At 42.2% G+C, this 19,498-nt stretch overlaps 1 long non-coding RNA gene across 1 annotated transcript; it reads left to right on the top strand.

Annotated features, from left to right (window-relative positions):
* Positions 1-4: 4 nt before the first annotated feature.
* On the top strand, positions 5-17,676 carry LOC140213099 (uncharacterized). The gene is made up of 3 exons (XR_011890017.1): positions 5-3,797; positions 12,504-12,557; positions 13,292-17,676. It is a non-coding gene; the product is annotated as an uncharacterized lncRNA (long non-coding RNA).
* Positions 17,677-19,498: the final 1,822 nt, after the last annotated feature.

Below are 19,498 nucleotides of genomic sequence, written 5' to 3'. Positions count from 1 at the left end.
CCGAACACATTCACTCAGAAGCCCAACCTGAGGCGGCATGTGCGCAGTCACACAGGCGAGCGTCGCTACCAGTGCCACCTGTGCCCTGAGACATTCGCTGACAGTACCACCCTCAAGCGGCATGGGCTCTGTCACACCGGAGAACGTCCCTTTCGCTGTGTCCACTGCAGTGCATCCTTTAAGCGGCGGGGAAACCTCAACATCCACATGTCCTGTCACGTAGGGAAGGAGCCGTAGCGAAAAGTGGCAGACAAATTCCTTTCTTTATTTGCTGATGATTCAATTTTTAATGGCAGAGGGTGATTATGAACTGCATTGAGAGGGTTTCAGCACGCTCAACCATAGCGTTTCTTGTAGTATTACATACAGGGACGTGCAGATGTTGCTAAAAGTGTTTGAAAAAGTATCTTGCACTTACATTTCAGTGTTCTTGCTCGAATTTTACAGAAAGATGACATATTGGAGTCCACATTATTCAGTGTAACACTTTTCAGAGTTACTTGCCTGTTCTTTAAAGAAAAGCTTATAGGCTGCTTTCGTCTGTGAGAAAAATGAGTGATGCAAAGGCGGTACTAGTGCAAGTTATCGAAGCAGCCGTTCTGGGAGGGTTTCTGTGTGTTCGAGTGGAGCGAGCAATATGCAGTTTCCAGGATGTGAAGTGTGTTTGGGTGCAAAATCAGCAAATCCAAATGGATGCATAGTCATGCTATTCTCAATTGTCGGTAATGCATGATAATTCCATTGTAACTGCGTGTTGCCTACTCCACTCGAACATGCAGTGACCCTCCCTGAACGGCTTCTTTTTGCAGCTGCTGGCAGGCAGCGTCAATATCCTGCGCTAGCGCTGTCTTTGCAACAGCCTTTTTTCTCACAGACGAAAGCAGTTTCATTATTTTCCTCAAAAAAAAAAAGAAAACAGGCGAGTAACTATGCAATATGTTACGCTGAATGATGTAGACTCCAAAATGGGATCTTTCTGCGAAATTTGAGCAAGAAGAGTGCACCTGTAAGCGCAAAATCTTTTTTTGAAAACTAAGTGAAATGGGCTATAATTTCTAATGGCAAGCACAGCTCTTACGTGGAGAGTTAAAAGGTTTCCTGGACATGCCGTGTGTTTGGCTGCAAAATCAACAAATCCAAATGGATGCACAGTCCTGCTCTTCTCATTCGCCTGAAATGTTTGATAAATAAAGTATGTATGCTGCGCGAATTCTCTTACACAACTAAGACAATCATGGCAGATGTTTTATGCTGGAATTGCGATGCCAGAATTTTTTTTTTGATCGCAGAGTAAACTCGATTCTTTCAGTAAAGCTCATGAGCAGCACCTATGAAAAGCATCTCGATAGACAAATAAAATCAGGTTATATTTATTGCTGTAGAACAATAGGGCCGAGTTACATGCAAGTAGCTCTACTATAGAAGTACACACGAGAAGTACTAGACATGATATGTGGACCATGCATTGTTGGGGGTGGCACAAGCTTTAGTGCATGTGCTTGCAGCTTACATCTAGTATTAAGACCTGAAGAGTAATACTTTTTTAATGGGTGTTTGCCTAAAGTGCCCTTTAAACCCGTTTTTTTTTCTTTAGAGTGCAATGAATGTTGAAGTCATATAGGTTTTAATGCTATCGAGATATTTCTTCTAAGTGGCCCTGTAGATTTAATTGTGGAACTGCAGGTGCATCGGACCATGGCTGAGGTATTTGCGTATATTATACATTTTGTCAACTTGTAATAGGTGTGGCCAGGCTTGCAGTCTGAGCATAGATTCCGGCTGTGCCTTTTATACTGCTGTGCCTGTAGACCTCATGCAATCACACATAACATAGTTACATAGTGTCCTACATGTTACTTTAACTGGATAATTGACGTAATGAGCTTCTATTTAATTATGTGTTCTTTTTTCTGGTCTCAGAAAGTTGTCCATAAGAGAGTTGGGGGAATTTGTAGCTGCCTCTTAGAACCTAATTCTTTTTATTAGTGATCTGCAAGCAACAAATAGCGGATGACGTAAAGATTAGAGCAGTGCACAGGCCCAGGCTTGGCCGGTGAAAGTAATTTCGGACAGGCCCGGGCCTGATGCCCTCAGGCCTTTGCCTGGCTTGTGCGTAAAGCTGTGTGCCACCTAATTGCCTAAGTTGGCCCTTCAAGCACACGCAGGAGCTCCGCCTAGATCCAAGGCGTTCCGTGTGAGGCTCAAATGACAATTAGAGAGAACTCGCTCTTAATTACCTAAAAGTCAAACAAGAACCGGAAGGTTCAAATTTGCTTTTGTTGGAAGGTTTTGAAAAAGTGTTTTAATTATTTTTGTTTCTACAAAAACAAAGTGTTCTCTCCAAGAAATAAAAAATGCTAAAGACCGCTCTTGAGGCAGTTTTACTGTTACTACTTTTTTGATTGTACTATTTTATTGCGCTCCGTAGAATTATTGATTACATTTGACTCATTTGACTGATTTTTCATTTATTGCACAACTATGACAATAGCTTTATTGGTGCATTCACAATGCTCTTCGTGAGCCTTAAATTTATACCTGAGAAGTGGGCTCAGCAGGGTTTGTATGGCTCTCATTCATCCCACCTTCATTATTTTTGTGCCCAAGTATGAACATGCGCATTTGACTTTTCAGCTGCTTTTGCACATAATATAACTTATAGCATTTTCTTGCTGTAAGAACTGCTTACATGAGCTATTTTATTGCCATACCAGTTGGGACGCTATTACCCCTTAGAACGACCTACAGTAGTGTTGCGAACGCTGCTCGCGTGATGTCAGGTGCACATACTCACACCTGTTGTCTGCTACAGTTCGGGCGGCGTCCGGATGCCTCATGCGATGTTTCCATTTCTTCACTCTTGTTCTCTACGCTAGTACACCTAGTACATAACTGTTGTTCTCTATACTAGTATGCAAGGAGACACGCAATAGCACCAGATAGGACGATCAAGTTGACTATAATTACTGTGGGGCAACAAACATAAAACAAACGCTGGCTGTACATGACTTCTACAAGATTTACCTTGATCTGAACCACCTAAAACATTTATCATGATGAGTATTTCTTGGTAAAATATCTAATTTTTCAGTTCTTTACAGAAACGTCTGACAGTAGTGCAAGGACTTAGTTAACACTGTAGTCAACATTCTGCTGGTGCCCTTAGCTTTTTCAAGTGCTTCTCAAGATGAGGCCATTCTTCGCCAGTTAATCTTCAGGGCGGGTAATTTGAAGCAAAGCTAACTGAGGCTTTCATTTTTTACAGCGCACAATAAGATATGGACGAAAATTCTCTTTTCAGTGCTACATATTCAACTCGGTTCAACCAGTTACAGGTGTTCGTTGCTTGAGGAAGAATTATGATGGATACTTCCAGCGACACTGGCACAGCTTCTCAGGCCAAATTTCTGGGTGAAATATTCCTTCTAGACCGTACGGCGGCAGCCAGCAAAATGCCAAAGCCTCATTAATTTGTACTATGCGAGACATTGAAGATATCTTCATTCACCAGAGAAGGTAAACAATGAAGTGAATTCTTATAAGGATTGTGGTGTCCCACAATCCCCAAGACTTTGCAGGTTGCTTGCCGTCAGGGTCCCTGGAGCAGTATCAGTTGCTCGTGTCCGTGCATGGCAGGCTGCATTCCTGCAGGCTGTGCACTTGCAAGACTGAGGAGAAAGCCTACAGGAAAAAACACCTGCACACACACATAGCAGAGCGCCCCTTCAAGTACCACATTTGCTCAAGCACGTTCCCTTGGGATTGGCACCTGACATTGCATCTGCAGAGCCATGCAGGTGAGCAGCCCTACCAGTGCCAGCTCTGTTTGAATGCATTCACTCATGCTTCGTCCCTTAAGCGGCATATGCGCAGCCATGCAGGAGAGTGTCCTGTTTCCTGTAAGCACTGCGGTGCATCCTTTTCGTGAAAGGACACCCTCTTGTACTGCATGTCCTCTCATGCTGGGAAGACGCCCTAAATGTCAGAGGTGTGGAGTTCTTTTCTAGATCAACCAATTGCATTACTTTTTTAATGCGGAGCATTCTTTGGCTAAGTGCCCGGGTTCATTTCCTGGTCGATTCTGTTTGTCCGTCCGTTTCGTGTCTAAAAAAAAACTCGCACCGCCATCTTGGTTTGAATTGGTGAATTTCTGTGAATACACAAACTTCTGTACACTTCCACCTAGCATATTTGCATGATTCTAACCCACACTTTTTTTTTTTGATAAAAGGTGCATTCAAATTTGCATGTGGATTATATTCGTAACTGATTCTGCTCAAAATAAATAATGGAATGGATTGTTATTTAAAAAGAAAGCTCAATGCAAGGTAGCCAGCCACACTGCCGTCGAACGGGTAGTCTGAAGAAAGCAATGCTCGGAGACATCGCAGCCTGGATCCATGGTGCGTGGAAGGTGCTCCCTCAGACAGTGGTTGCGCGAGCCTACAGAAATGTGGCATTTCTAATGCATGAAATGGCACTGGAGATGACTTTCTTTGGTCAGTAGACAGCAAAAAGGTGGTGTTGTCGGATTCCGATAGCCACTAGCCGCTAAAATTGAGCTTTGTGCGTGTATTTGTGCCTTTGTATGTTCCACAATATCACAATATCGGCAGCAAGTTATTTTTGTGAATTTTTGGGTTGTAATATACCTGCGTGTTACAATTTGTGGCACGGTAGAATGGTCCAAATGCGGTACTCATGGGCACACAGACCTCTGATGCGATATTTTGTAAGCCAGCACGGGAGCGGTGGTTAATACATATATTTGTGTAAACATTCTCCTGGTTTCAAACAATTTCGTAAGGTCATCATTTTAAACCAGTTACTGTTCTGTAGATAATTAAATAAACACCATTAAAATTGTCTGGCTGCAGGATTCAAACACATGATGTCTAGTACAGGAGCCCGATATGCAGACCATTCTGAATTCCTCACTTCGCCTTACCGAGGGGCAATTGGAACGCAAGCAAGAGTTTGCGCGGAAAAGGAACGCATGAAAAATGCAAGCAACCAGAAAATTTCATCTCTAACAACAGCGAGAAGCTTCAGAAAAGGACGTGTTGGAAAGGTGTGTGTGTTGGTGAACAAATTATGCAAGAAAAAAAAAAATGGCACTAGAGCAACATTTCTTTCATTTACCAAAAAGTAGATTGGTGGTAAAAACAAGTTTAATGGCTATCATTATAGCTTGCGTGGTATTCTTTGCAGTTGCTTATCCCTTGAAATATGGCAGTCTTGGTTTCAGGGTTATAATATAGGCTTCATAAGTAATGATTACACATAATGCTATGCACTATATGAAAATTCCCATGTGGAGTGTTTCTGCCCTAATTTCTTTATGACAGTAGGTGATTTTAAACTACAATAGGGAAATTAACATCACTGTCTATGAGAGTTTTTTAAAGAGTGTCTTCATGTGACTTTAGAGCTATGCCATCATATTCAACACTTGTTTTACTGTGAATGCGGATTGCCCTGAGATGTGTTCATGACTGTGGAAATAACTTTCTTGAAGATGCATATAATATACAAAGTTGGCAAAAGAAAACAGAAAAGTAAAATTGTGGCCAGGGCACTTTAGTATGTGCCGAATTTCTCGTGCTACCTGCAAATTTATCAACACATCGGTTGTAATGTTCATATTTGATATAGTTGTGCTTCCTAGTTCAAGTGTCTATGTTTTAATAACGTTTTATTTACCAACACAGCAAGACTAACATGTTACACACTGTTTTAGTACAGATTAAATCAGTGTGGCAGCTTTATTCTTTTCAAGCTGTTCACAAGGTGCAGTGCATTGCTTCAGTGCACTTTGGTCTTGGGCTTAGAACGCCCAGTATCAATGTCGCGATTGAGCACTCTCCAACCCCATACTATTGGTGCAAAGCGTTAGCAGATTAGCTTCCTCTAACAGGTGGGTAGTTTTGTCAAAAGTGCAAATAAGTGGCATGGCGTGTTCAAACACAGCGTAAAATATGCAAGATATTTAATCCAAAGGTAGTCGTTAAAAATTTATGTAAACTGAGAAGCGACCACAGAATGTCACAAGTTATTCGCTCGAAGCGACAAACCTGAATGAACTTATGTCGAACAGGGCTGCTCAGTCCAGTATAAAGCTTCTAAAATGAGGCAACGCTCTTTGCACATGCACGAAAATCGTGCTGCACTGTTAAGCCAGCTTGGATTTAATGGTTTTTGACTTGCCTAAACTAATGAGTAAAGGGTCGATACAGTAGAACCCAGATATATCTTATCTGATGGGGATCACAAGAAAGTTTCATATATATATAGGTAGTAATTCCTCATTATAACAAAGTCAATAGGATGGTGAAAAAATTCGTTATAAGAGGTAATTCGATATAACCAACAACTCAAGAAAAGCTAAAGCAGTCAAGATTTAATTATGGCACAACCTTGAGAAAGTCAAAATACAGTGCTTTCTGTGACGCAAAACTTTATTCAGGTGCAAAAAAGGCAGTGAGCATTGGCTGTTTCAAGTTTTTAACCAGCACGAACAACGCCTGCTCTAATTTGACCAAGCATTGCATGAGGCCGTGGTTGCCACCCATGCATTCAGCCTTATTTGGCAGCAGGCATAGGTACTCTCGCGTCTGCACCATAGTTGGCACTTCATGTGGCCTCTTCATCCTTGTTGGGGCCACCAGCAATGTCAATTAGTATCTCCGCATCTGGTGCTGGGGCAACGTCAGTGAATGCAAATGCCTCAGAGTTGCCTTCTATCTCTTGGCCAGCAATTTTATGAACAGCCTTCTACAGATTGCTGCAAGTCTGGTCATTGTCAGGTTGGTGATCATCAGAATCGCTGACGACGGCGCAGGAAAAGCCGACGTGCACAGAGCAGTTGCTGACCTTCGAAGGTGCGAGTTCTTTCCATGAAAAGTTTAGCACATGGATCGCATCATGCAAATCAATGTTGTACCTCTTCTGGCGTCATATGCTGTAAGCATGCGCTGCATAAGCGCCTTGCGGTATAGTTTCTAGGTGGTCTCAATGATGCCCTGATCCATCGGTTGCAGCACCGCTGTTTTGTTTGCTGGCAAAAATTCCACAGCGACAGCCTTGAGGTTGTCGATCTTCCTGTGGCGCGGACAATTGACAATTATGAAAAGAACTTGTCGATTCTTTGCATCGAACCGTCTATGCAGAAGGCGCATATAGTCTTCAAAAATAGCAGCAGTGATGCATGCTCACTTATTAATTCTGTAGATGCATTCCTTAGGAATAGTTGTAGTATTTTGGAAGCACCTTGGCTTCTCCACCTTCCTCAGCATCAACAAGGGAAGCTTGTCGTTGCTTGTTGCATTGGCATCAGACAGCACCGTGACACGCTCCTTGTTCTGTTTTCCTCCGGATGAGGATCCGTCAGTGGTAGTGAACATGCAATTCAATAGCATCTTGTAGCAAAATGCAGCCTCATCTAGGTTGTTGGTGTCTTTGTCTTAATACTTTCAAGTACAGCGTGGAGCCGAAGTTGGCGCCATACGTCTACAGTGCCATGGTTCATGGCTGCGCTTTTGCCAACAATCGACTTCGAGGTCACGCCGTGTTGTTCCTTGTTCTTGAACTGCTCAAGCCAGCCATCGCTGCACTTGAAATCTTTATGGCCCATTTGGAGGGCGAGTGCTTCAGCTTCTGCAGGAAGTGCAGGTCCATGTAAGGGGATATTTGCACTCCTGGTGTTGTTCAGCCATTGTAGAAGTGCACCTTCCACTTTCGGGTATTCTAAATCACGATTACTCTTTCTCTATACCGACTAGCTGTGCACGGTCTTCCTACACATATAATGCGAGAAGTCGTGTAATGTATAGTTTAGGTGCCATGTCGAAACAAAAAGCAGTCAGTGTTTGCTCCTCTCGGCCTGTGCACCTTATGATAGTGTCAGTGACACTCAACCGCTCTGGCAGAGTGGACGTGAAGTAAAACCCTGCTTTTCTTTTCCATCTCCCTTCGTTTCGTCTTCATCATCAGAGACAGGGATCAAGATACGACTATGGTTCGGTTTTCTTTTTTTTCTTTTTCAGAGCAATCGAAGTTTGCTTGGTTGAGCGAAACTGCTTCACACACGCAATGAACTGAGTCCTGGCTAAATCATGCCTGGTGACAGTGTGCCAATTTTGGGATAATCGGTACCATTGGTGCTTGAACCCGTCTCTTGAGTTGTTTGGATGCAGGGAGACATGAGCAACACCTTGTTCTTCCCTAGTTTTGTCATAGAACATCATTTTGTCCATGACTAGAAAGAGATAACAATACCATCCTATCAATTCCATCAATACTATAAAAAGGTTGCAAAGTGTCGCTTTCATGCCAAAAGAATATTGCTGATCATAATTTATTCACTTCAATTTAAAAAAAAACAGTTGATTCGTTAGCTCACTTCATACTCTATACATCACAAAAAGAGAATATTAAACAAACACAACACTCCATAAATTGACCCACTTATTCTGTTGCACCCCTCCAATACAAAATTGTCATTAACAGGCGGCTTCTCCAAATCTCGTAGATGCATTTCAGTCAAGGGGCATACACGCTAATAGCTTCTTCATTCAAATGTGTTGGAATTTCGAGCCATCTTTCCTGCTTTCGACAACCCTGCATACTTATGTAACAAATTTTACCATCTCTATATTTATCATTTGTGTGCCTTTTCCTAACTTCTTGTGGTCCAATTCTGCTCCTTGCTGGTGTGTTGCTGCATACAATACTTAATCTACCTTCCTCATTGCCTGGGAACCACCTAAAAGAAGCTACTGCCCATGCTGCGAATCGAGGTCCAATGTGTTGCCACTCTATTGCTAAAATGTACCCCTTCACACACAAAAGCACCTTTGCAGCCTGCCCGGTGCTCTTCTCGGTTGATGTCAATGGCTGTAAAATTTATTGCCTTAGCTAGCATCCAAATTTATTGTAAGCACTGCCCTGTCTTCAATTCCATACCTTTGTGTTCCAACCTCTGTTACCATACACACTGTTATTTGCACTTCCGTTGAAACATCCTGCAGGTTGGTAACACCTTTAGCTATTTGCTTCGCGATCCCTGTTCCTCGTCCTTGTAGTACGCCAATCACACTGCCTGTCATGACCACCAGGTGTGTCTCCTTCTTCGTGTTCCACATGTGCTGCTTGGCTTTCGCTATCATTTTCCTAACCGGTTTCCCCCAAAGCGCTCTAATCTGGACCCTCTCTCTAACCTACCCTGTCTATTATCAACGGTCCTATCTTATGCATGTTTGAATCGTCAACAAAGAAAACTCTACGCTTTTCCCTTCGCTGTCAAAAAGCTGTACCTCAGGCCACGATGCCCTCCTCCCATTTCATCCTCACCATTTCCTTTGGTGACGTCGTCTTCTGCCGCCGGAACATCAGTTGTAGCTCTTTTATGACCATCACTGACGTGTTTGTCACTGTTTTCCAGCATGGTAGTTTCGGCTTGCTTACCTGTTCTCGCTTTGAAGCCAGCCTAATTCGCGCTGCTCGCATCGAAGCATTCACCGTTGCTTTATGGAATGGTGGCCTTCAGCTTCATTTATATGTTGGCTAGCTTACCTTCTGTGACCTCCCTCAGTTTCTGCTTGCTCTTGAGTTTCTTTTCTACTTACTGACCTGCTTAGTTAGCTTTTCCTTCTCCTGTTATAGACAAGTCCAGTCGCAACCCTGGAACAGATATCCTATTGATAAAATGTGCCCCATTTTCCACGCCTACTGACTCAAACTATGCAGCGCTTCTTTCAACGTGTAGGAAAAAGAAGAAAGGGGTTAACCGGAGGGCTCGATTTTCATTAATCATATCATAAGAAGCCAACAAACAAACAAAGACTCCAAGGACAATACAGGGGAAGTTACTTGTATTTACTAATTAAAATAAAGAAATTATAAATTAATGCAACTGAAAGTGGATGAAACAAACAACTTGCTGCAGGTGGGTAACGATCCCACATCATTGCATTCTGCGTGCAATGCTCTACCAATTTGCTATCGTGGCTCAATTGCTCAATTGGTAGAGCATCGCATGCATAATGCATAGACTTGGGATCGTTCCCCACCTGCAGCAAGTTGTCTTTTCATCCACTTGCAGTTCCATTAATTTATAATTTCTTTACTTCAATTAGTAAGTACAAGTAATTTCCCCTGCACTGTCATTGGTGCCTTTGTGGCAAATATGTGGAGTGCAGAGAGGTAACACATTTCCATGCAGCAGCCGCACTAATACATTTATGCAACCGCCACCTCTTACATTGCTGCATTATTGCACTTTAACAGAGGCCTCCTGCGGAGGCATGTAGCTTCCATGCAGCTTGGCATCTAGACAGATAAGCAGCTAGACAACAGGATCAGTACCAACGTGGCTACACGGCCCTTGCCCGTCTTTCTCTCGAAATAAATGTAATTATACTCGGTGACAGATCAAGAACACAGGTAAGGCTTCCCCCAAGGAAGTGTGATGCATCTGTAATATATCCCTCCACACTTCTTGAAATAGTTTCCTTGCAAATTCCACCCACACGAAGTAGAGGAGCATTAGATGTTCAGGAAAAAAGGTGCATGCCGTGATGGCGCACTGCACTCGCAGACAGCCAAGGTCTCGCAAGTGTGGGGATTTGAGAAGACAGCTCACTGCACAAGTCGATCATTAGTTAGGAGTAGCATTTTACTGACCCTGTGCACAGAATACATGCTTACCAACCGCAGAGTACCTGCTTGCTTTGAAATTGTTCATAAAGGATATATCTCCATAAGGGAGCTTTGTCTTCTTTTTGTTTTACTTGTGCTCATCTACATGTGGCCGATAAATGTTGTTGCTTAAATGCTTCTTTTAGCCTTGATTTTATTGTCTTTTCATGTTCATTACTAGGAGGTGCCAACTGGGCTTTTATGTTATTGTATATCTTTTTATTGCAATTACAATTATATGGACACTCAAAGTGCTGCCGCCATGCATCGGGCTTTTGGTGACGCGTGTGCAGCCCTCGCGTAGAGGTTTGGAAGGTCTCGGAGAGGTGAGAGGCGTGCAGTGTGTTTGGCTGCAAAAATCAGGAACGCAGTCAGCTATGCAGCGGAGCCAGGGCATCGTTCCCCTTTCTGCTGCTGGTATGAGCATTTTGCTTACTTAAATTTCTGCTGAGCAGCTGCTTGCATACCACGCGGTGGTGTGTACTACACTGGTGTGTGTGGGATGCTATACGCTTCGAACTACACTGATCTAGTTTTCCTTTGACCTTGTTTTACGGGCTGTTAAGGTGCAACGCCAGTGGTAAGTCACCTCACCACACTGGCATTATGAGGCGCCTAAGAGCTTCGAGTGCGCTATATCTGCTACATAGGAGCAGTCGCCTCGTGTGCTGTGTTGCCAATGAGTCGCCCCTGTATATTCCTAGGGCACCACTTGAGGAGCATTTGTTCAGCACTAAAGCTTGATACCCATTTTCATTTCAATTTTCCTATATGCAAGAATGCCCTTCCTTTTTTTCCTGAAGTTTGAGCATTCAGGTAATCTTTCGATGGTCTCAGTTAAAGCTGAGAAAGTGTGTTATATACAAGCTGGGCAGCATACTGGAATTCCTTTCTGATAACCATAAATGCCAACAGATACTTTTATAAAACATGAACAATCCCATCGAATATGACATTGTTGCACTCAAGGTAGGCTGTGTTTGTATGTCACCCTGATGTCGAAGTGCTCCGACATTGGTATTAGGATCGTGTTTCCACATTTAGCTCTTCAAGTGGTCTCTATATGTTTGAGTATTTGCTAGCATTGGTAGAAATAAGTGCAAGAACTGTGTCATGGCATAGACCACTTTGAATTCTTTCTTAAACTAGGCTCTAAACACAAATTGGGAGAAAGGTGAATAGGATATGTACAACAAACAGTGCCAACTTCCAGCTAATGTTTAATGAAAGGTCAGCAAAAGACAAATTTACTAAAAAAAAAAAAAACAGGAAGGTGAGTAAAGTTGCTGGAATGTGAATTATATCCTAGTCACCCAGGCAAGTATAATGTTACCTTTATTGAGTGCACTTTACCATTAGTGTCTCACTCTCTGTACAATGGACTCGCCAGCGAGTGCCTTCATTGAACTCACTTTGCTGCATCGAAGTGTGTAGCTTCATTAGGAGTGCTTCAAAAATAAATTAAATTATACTCACTGCCGGGTTGGCACTAGTTGTAAATCCACTTTTGAAGACAAGGTCTGACTTACACAGTTTGGCGTATCTGGGATCTGGGTATCTTGTAATCACTTTCAGAAAAATACAGGGAAAAAGAAAACTTGTAAATGCTCTGCGAACATGAAAATTGCATCAAATTATTCCTCTCCATTCCGAAGACACATAGCTACAGTAGGCAACAAAGGGTGAAATCAAAATGTAGTATGATTAGCCATAAACAAAGTGGGGTGTGAGTGCCTGTGTTGCTTTCGCCCTCTGCCATTCTGCCCCCAGTTGCCATCAAACTTAACTGCTGCATCCTCTACCAGGTGCCGCTAAGTGCCGGAGTTCATGAGAGACGAGAGCTGGGTCAGAGAACCAGGGTGAGCGAAGAGTTGCTGGCCGTGCAAGTACCTCGTTCGAATCATCAGCTTGTGTTTCTAAGAAGCCGTGAACACTTGGGAGGCCCTATGCTTCGCAACAGCATGTGAGAGAGAGAAAAAAAAAGAGAAAACCTGACGCAAGGGGCGCATTCTGTAGTGTCATGCAATCAAAAAAACAAAGAGTAAACTAAGTGTCAGTGCTAAACAAGACTAGATCGATGTAATTGCTCATAAAATCACGCACACTTAATCTGGCAAACCAATGTCGCAATTGAAATAAATTCGGACAACAGAAACGTTGATGAGGACTTTTGTCCAGATTGCAAGGCAAGTGACAGCTGCTTATTGTTTGGTGGCCATTTTTCTTTGGGATTGAGCAATGTATTTGTGGGATGTCGCATTCACTTAGTGTAAAAAAGCCTTCGACAGTCCTGACTCGTCACATTTTTAATCCCCTGAATGAATGCTGGCAGTAGTATGTTGAGACGTAGTGTTTCAAGGAGTGGACATGATAATGAAGACTCTGGACAGATGTAAATTTGTATTCTGATAACTGTACTCCAGTCTTATTAAGTATGTTTGGCATGATTGAATAATAATTTGTAATGAAAAGATGGCATCATATTATATTGGTGTCACTCATGATATGCTCATTGATAGAAAGGGAAAATGCTTGTTTGAATGTACTGTTATTATTTGTGCTGGATTTGAGAGGGGTCTTGGTGCTGTTACAGGTGTGTCCATCCCTCTTACCAGGCTTTCAAGTGCTTTGGATTTAGCCAGGAATCCGGCTCACCAGATTATTCTTGGGAAGCATCGACTTGTTTGCACTGCAGCATGGCATAGCAGTTCGATTTGTTGTTGATTTAACACTGTGACAGTTATGTGTCTGTGCTTACTAATGGCTGCATCTGCTCGTTTTGTGTGCAGCTACTGAAATTGAAAATCTGTTTGCTCCCCTGTAAGTCTGTTGGAATCATGAAAGAAAAGAACTGTTCCTGTTGCAAACGATTGAGTTGTAATCATTGGAGTAAAACAAAAAGGTACTGCAATGTACTGGTAGAGAACATAACTTCATTAAGGTAATATATGAGGCAAGATTGTGCCTTTCTTCACAGATATGTTTAACAGGTTGTACATGTGCGTGCTACTTTGGCTGAGAGAACCTAATTTGTCGGCAAGATACCTTCAGTACTCTTTTGTGCCATTTTGCTTTCACTGCACTAAAGCAAAAATGATGATGATAGAAGTTTTCAGTATTTACACATGATTGTGACAGACACAAAGGCACCCCTTTTAGTGTTGTGTTGACAGTCCTTTCAAGATCTTAGAGTTTTTATGGTTCGAACATTCCTATACTACATCACGTATGTTGGTTCATTGCACAGATTATCCTGTAATTCTGTGTATCTGTCTCTGCTATAGGTATTGTGCTTTCAAGTCAAAGCGTACTCAGAATTCGCATCAGCTGGCTAGTTTCATTTATTTTACCGTTTGCAGTGGCACTGATGGGGAAAATAATCATTTCCTTAATGTACGGAAGTGTGGCTGTGTTACCCACTGTGGTTGCTTAATGTCTTTGGTGTTCGCTTCTAAGCAAGACGTTGTGCAATCAAATCCCAGGCACGGCAGCCACATTTTGACCAGAGTGAAATGTAAAAACACCCGTGCACTTAGAGGTAGGTGCACGTTAAAAAACCTCAGGTGGTCAAAATTGATCCGGAGTCCCCCACTACAGTAATCAGATCATACAGTTATCAGATCGTGGTTTTGGCACTTAATACCGCATAATTTAATTTTTTTTCTTCTATATTAGTGTGGCTATGTTCTCCTCCACCATCAAATGCTATGCCATTCTCACCTCTATGAATTCTTTTCTTCTTTCTCAATGTCTTTCATATTATTTCATGTTCATTTCTTTCACATGCTTTCATGTATGTTTATATATCAGTTCGTGCTTTTATTGTGCTGCATGCTATAAGTACCATGTTGTGTTTTTGGAAAAATGGATGGGTGTTGACTATTCGGAAACAATGTACAAACATGTAAAACTTACGATCCAGTTGCTAAAAAATGTGGCAGGCTTAACAGTAGTTGACATCTACAGTATGCAAAGCATTGCGCGAATCATTGCAGCATGATATGCTGATGCATATCGATCTGGTCGGGCCCAAACGACTAAAGATGCGTGTTGGTGTTCTTGTGGCTTCGGCAAGCTTACATTCGCGCTCCTTGAATTTGGCCTGGATTAGCAGTATCTTTGGGCTGAGTATTTGGTGCGAAGTTTTGACATGCCCACTTGTTAAGAATCGTTGCGGCACGAGAAGCACGTCATTACTTTAAGAAGGCAATGGGAAACAGAAATGCAAGCGAGCTGGTCGGAAATGCTTGAATGCTATGCTGGAATACAATGCATTCATGCCGCGAGAGTGAAACATGACGCTCACTTCGTGCCACCTGTAAAGCGAATAGCGGTGCATTTGAGTGAGTGCCCATTAAAGGCATGCAGTGCGCTTCCCTACACGCTATGAAACAGATAGGAGAAGATGCTTACTGCAACGAGTTGGCGGCAATAGCAGTGAATGGCAATCTGCAACGAACTGCGAGGGGAGTTTCTGGTACTGGGCTATAAAATCGAGCACTTGGTGGCATATTATGAGACATTAATGGGCGAGTACTGCAAGAAGCTGTTGTTAGGAGCACCTACTGATCTTGATCACGTGGGCCTCACTCCTTTTATTGTTTATATGGGATCTAGCAGCCCAAAAACCTATTGTGCGTTCGCAGTTTGGTGATATACTGAATGTTTGTACCGAATTATTGTGTTTTCCAAGAACATTTTAGTAATTAAAATAGAAGTTTTACTATACTGGGTAATTTTTTTGTGTTCTTGAAGGTGAATCTTGGCACCAGGAAATCGTATGAAACGGGATCTTATCGAGGTTCTGTTGTACTTAAGTAAATAGGTGGGTGTACTGTGCAATGCTGCACATACAATGTTGCAATGTTATGCATACTTTGATCATTTAGACAAATCAGAATGGCTAGCCATATCTGGGCTCTATATGCAGCTGCTATATGCATGCAGGATAATGAGTAATGCATACTGGTGTAGTGGGTTGTCTATTCATGTGTGTGTGTGTGCAATCTGTTACTAAAGAACTGATTGGTGAAAAGGTTAGTTGCATTTTGCATTCATGGAGGCTATAGGAAAACAAGCATGGAAAATGTTTATGGTGCACTAACTGAAAGAAACAATCCTTTGTTTAATTTACGTAAATGTTGTTGTATTCTCGACCTGCAAATGTGGTGCCATTGCAACCTCTCAAAATGCTGTTTATTCTTTTGTTTTTTAACTTCACGCGTTTTTTATTTTCTTTCATGATGAAGGTTCAGAACATGAGTTGAGATATCCCCATTGATGTGAAGATTGTGTCTCGTATTGACTGAAGTAAGGACTGTTTTCATCATTAAACAAGCGTGAATATTTTTAATTCTTCACAACCAGTCTAAAAAAATGACGTTTAACGCTCCACGTGGCAAAAACATGACAATGGGATATCCTAACGTGTAACCTTTCATTAATATACATTGCTGCTGGGCCTTTCTTTATTTTAATATTGAACTGCGATAGGTTTTGCTGTATTTATTGTCAGACTGGTCCACTTTTCTACTCACAACAACCAAAGACTTAGCTGCGCATTTAAGTTACTTGTTGTAACTTACCATGTGCAGCTAAGTTTTCGATTTTAGTGAGTATAATGCTGGTGCTGCCATTGCATGACGTAAGGAACCCACTCTCATGTGCATGCAAGAACGTTGCTTTGTTTTGCATCACTTGGCTTGTCTATTGGCAGGATCAGATGCCGATGGCATGGCATGACATGTGTGTAATTAAAAAGAAAACAGCACTAGAAATATATGTAAGGTGTGCACGGCGACATGTACATATTGTAGCAGCTTTTTATTCCAAAAGGGACTGAGAAGGTCAAAACGCAGATGGTTAATAAAAGTAGCACTGTCTCCTGCAAAAGCCAGCCATTGTTCTGCTTTTCCCAATTTGCAAGCTCTCACTTCTCATTGTTGCTGGCATTGGGACTCCTACTTCTTTTAGAGATTGCCCAGATTGAAACTTCCTGCTTACAAAATTTTCATGCACTTTTGGAAGTAACTGCCGCAGGTGTAAACACTTCTGGGGATTAGTATTTTGTTGCGCCATAAAAAACGGATTCCTTAAAACTGAGTGTCAGTTTCTATAACCTCTTTTATTGATATTCATATTTCTTTTTTTTTATGCTTTATGGGTTTAAATGTCAGTTTAAGCTTTTCTGTGCTGCATTGTAATCGGAAAAAAAATAAAAGAAAGAGCATGTAATATATAGTTACTTTTGTGAATGCATAATGCAGTGTTGCATATACAAAGTAATTTGACTATATTAAGCATGACATCAGAATCCCTTGCAAATGTCCGACATCTATGTATTGGCTGAATGAGTTTTATCTATTAAGGATGGTTATGGTTATTTACACGCAGAGAGATAGAAAGTTGCGTGAGACGTGCTGCACAAACATACTGCTGGCATGACAGTAATGCTACATGGTTTGAGTAGTCCCAGATTATCATACATTTTGCCTGCAATGTGGCCATCCTTTTTGATTTGCAGCGGTAGCACTTTAGTTCCACCACATCTGTGATGCATTATCGTACCACCTTTCTGTGCTCCCTGTCACTTTGCAGGCTCCTTGCCATCGGAGTCCCTGGAGCAGGACCAGTCGCTCGCGTCCATGCACGGCTCACTGCATTCCTGCCGGCTGTGCCCCTATGTGACCGAGTCCAAAGACCACATGAAGGCACACCTGCGCATACATACGGGCGAGCGCCCTTACAAGTGCCACCTCTGCCCGAAGAGTTTCACTCAGAGTTGCAACCTGACACGCCATGTGCGCAGCCACAATGGAGAACGCCCCTATATCTGTGTGCACTGTGGCGCATCCTATTCGCGGAAAAGCAACCTCTCCAACCACATGGCCTGTCATGCAGGGATGAAGCCATAAGAATCAGAGGCAGACACCTTTTTTTTTTTTTGTAGATCAACTGATGAATAAATTTTTAATGGCAGATGGTGATTGATGAACTGCATTGAAAGCTTTCCTGCTCTCTCACTCATAGAGTTTGTTGTAATATTACGTATGGAAGTGTGCATATTTCGCTTCGTCTTCAAAAAATGATTGTGCACATGCCGCTCCACTGTTCTTGCCCAAATTCCACTGAAAGATTGCATTTTGGAGTCTACATCACTCGATGTAACACTTGGCACAGTTACTTGCCTGATTTTTACAGAAAACAATGATAAACTGCTTTAGCCTGTGATGAAAATGGCTACTGCGAAGACGGTGCTAGCGCATACTTGTGTTGCCGCCTGCTGGCAGCTGCAGAAAGCAGCCATTCAGGGAGGGTTGCTGCATGTCTGAGGGGAGTGGGCAACACGTAACTGTGTTGACCGTGCACAAGTAACTGTTCCAAGTGTTACACCGAGTGATGTAGACTCCAAAATGCTATATTTCTGAGAAATTCAAGCAAGTATAGTGCAGAAGCGCAAAATCTTTTTTTTGAACACTTCAAGCGAAATGTGCACGCCCCTGTAAATGGAAGTTGACTCCACGATTTATGAAATTTCGTAAAGAATCTCTTTTTGGGACTTCACAGGTGCTCCAGCATATTGAAGATTTGGCTTGCTTTTAATGGATTGGCCTAAAATGTGTTCATGACGTGAAGAAATATATTTCTTGAAATTGGTTATTATGTAAGAAGTTGGCAAATAAAACAGGAATGTCCACTTGAAACCAGGCTGTAATGAGTAGTAGAATGGGCAAAATTTCTTGTCTTGCCTGTAAATATATGAGTAGATTGATGACATAGCTTCCATTTGATATTATTCTGCTTTCCAGTTAATGTGCTGATGTGTTAATCGCAAGATCTTGTTTACCTGCTGTGGTTGCCTAGCAGCTATGGTGTTGGGCTGCTAAGCATTTCCATGGGGCCAAAATACGAAAACATCCGTGTACTTAGATTTAGGTGCACATTAAAGATCCCCAGGTGGTCCAAATTTCCGGAGTCCTCCACTACTGCGTGCCTCATAATCAGATCGTGGTTTTCACACGTAAAACCACAATTTAATTTTAAGTTTTTATTTATGCATACAAGAATACAAGTTGGACATGTTAGACAGCGGGACATGTTGCACACTGTTTCAGTACAGAATATTGTTACAGCTGAAATGTTCTCAAGCTATTCTTGAGGTGGAATGCATAGCTTAAGCAGAACTTGTTCTTTATCTTAAAATGTCCTGTATTGCACTTGTCGTTGAGCATTAGCAAACACCATAACCCTGGTTGTCATCGGGACACCATGGCAATGACATGATCAAGTTGGCACTGGAACTTTTCAGAAGCCATCAGTGATGTTTACTGATGTCGTGTGGGGATATCAACTCGAGCTGGTATCAGGTCTTCAAATGGTGTCAGGGGGTGTTGCCTGTAGCCAGAACCAGCTGCCATGATATCAGATATGCAGACTGGTGGACAAGTTGTTGCGGAGGCTTACTGGTGTAAGCACCTTAATTAAGTTCAGCACTTCAATTAAATTAGGAGATAGATGGACCTTACCCTTTGTGTAACATACCACACTTACATGTCACTCAGAGCTGCTCAGAGAGAGAAAAAAAAAACATGGAAAACTAAACCCATCAGCCCTGTGCAGTGGGCACTGTGAAGACTGAGGTTCAGCATTGGTTCTGTAAGCATTCGTTCAGTCATATGACTGGCATTCACAGGCCGAGATGAACTGCATGCCTATCACTGACTCAAGGCTGCAGTTTCTCTACAATTTTTTGCCCTGGCCTTAATTGTGTTTGCTTCCCTTCTGTGTAGGAAGAACTTCA

The sequence above is a fragment of the Dermacentor andersoni genome, chromosome 9 (genome assembly GCF_023375885.2).
Source record: "Dermacentor andersoni chromosome 9, qqDerAnde1_hic_scaffold, whole genome shotgun sequence".
Lineage (NCBI taxonomy): Eukaryota > Metazoa > Arthropoda > Arachnida > Ixodida > Ixodidae > Dermacentor > Dermacentor andersoni.
This window is presented reverse-complemented; position numbering and strand designations above follow the sequence as displayed.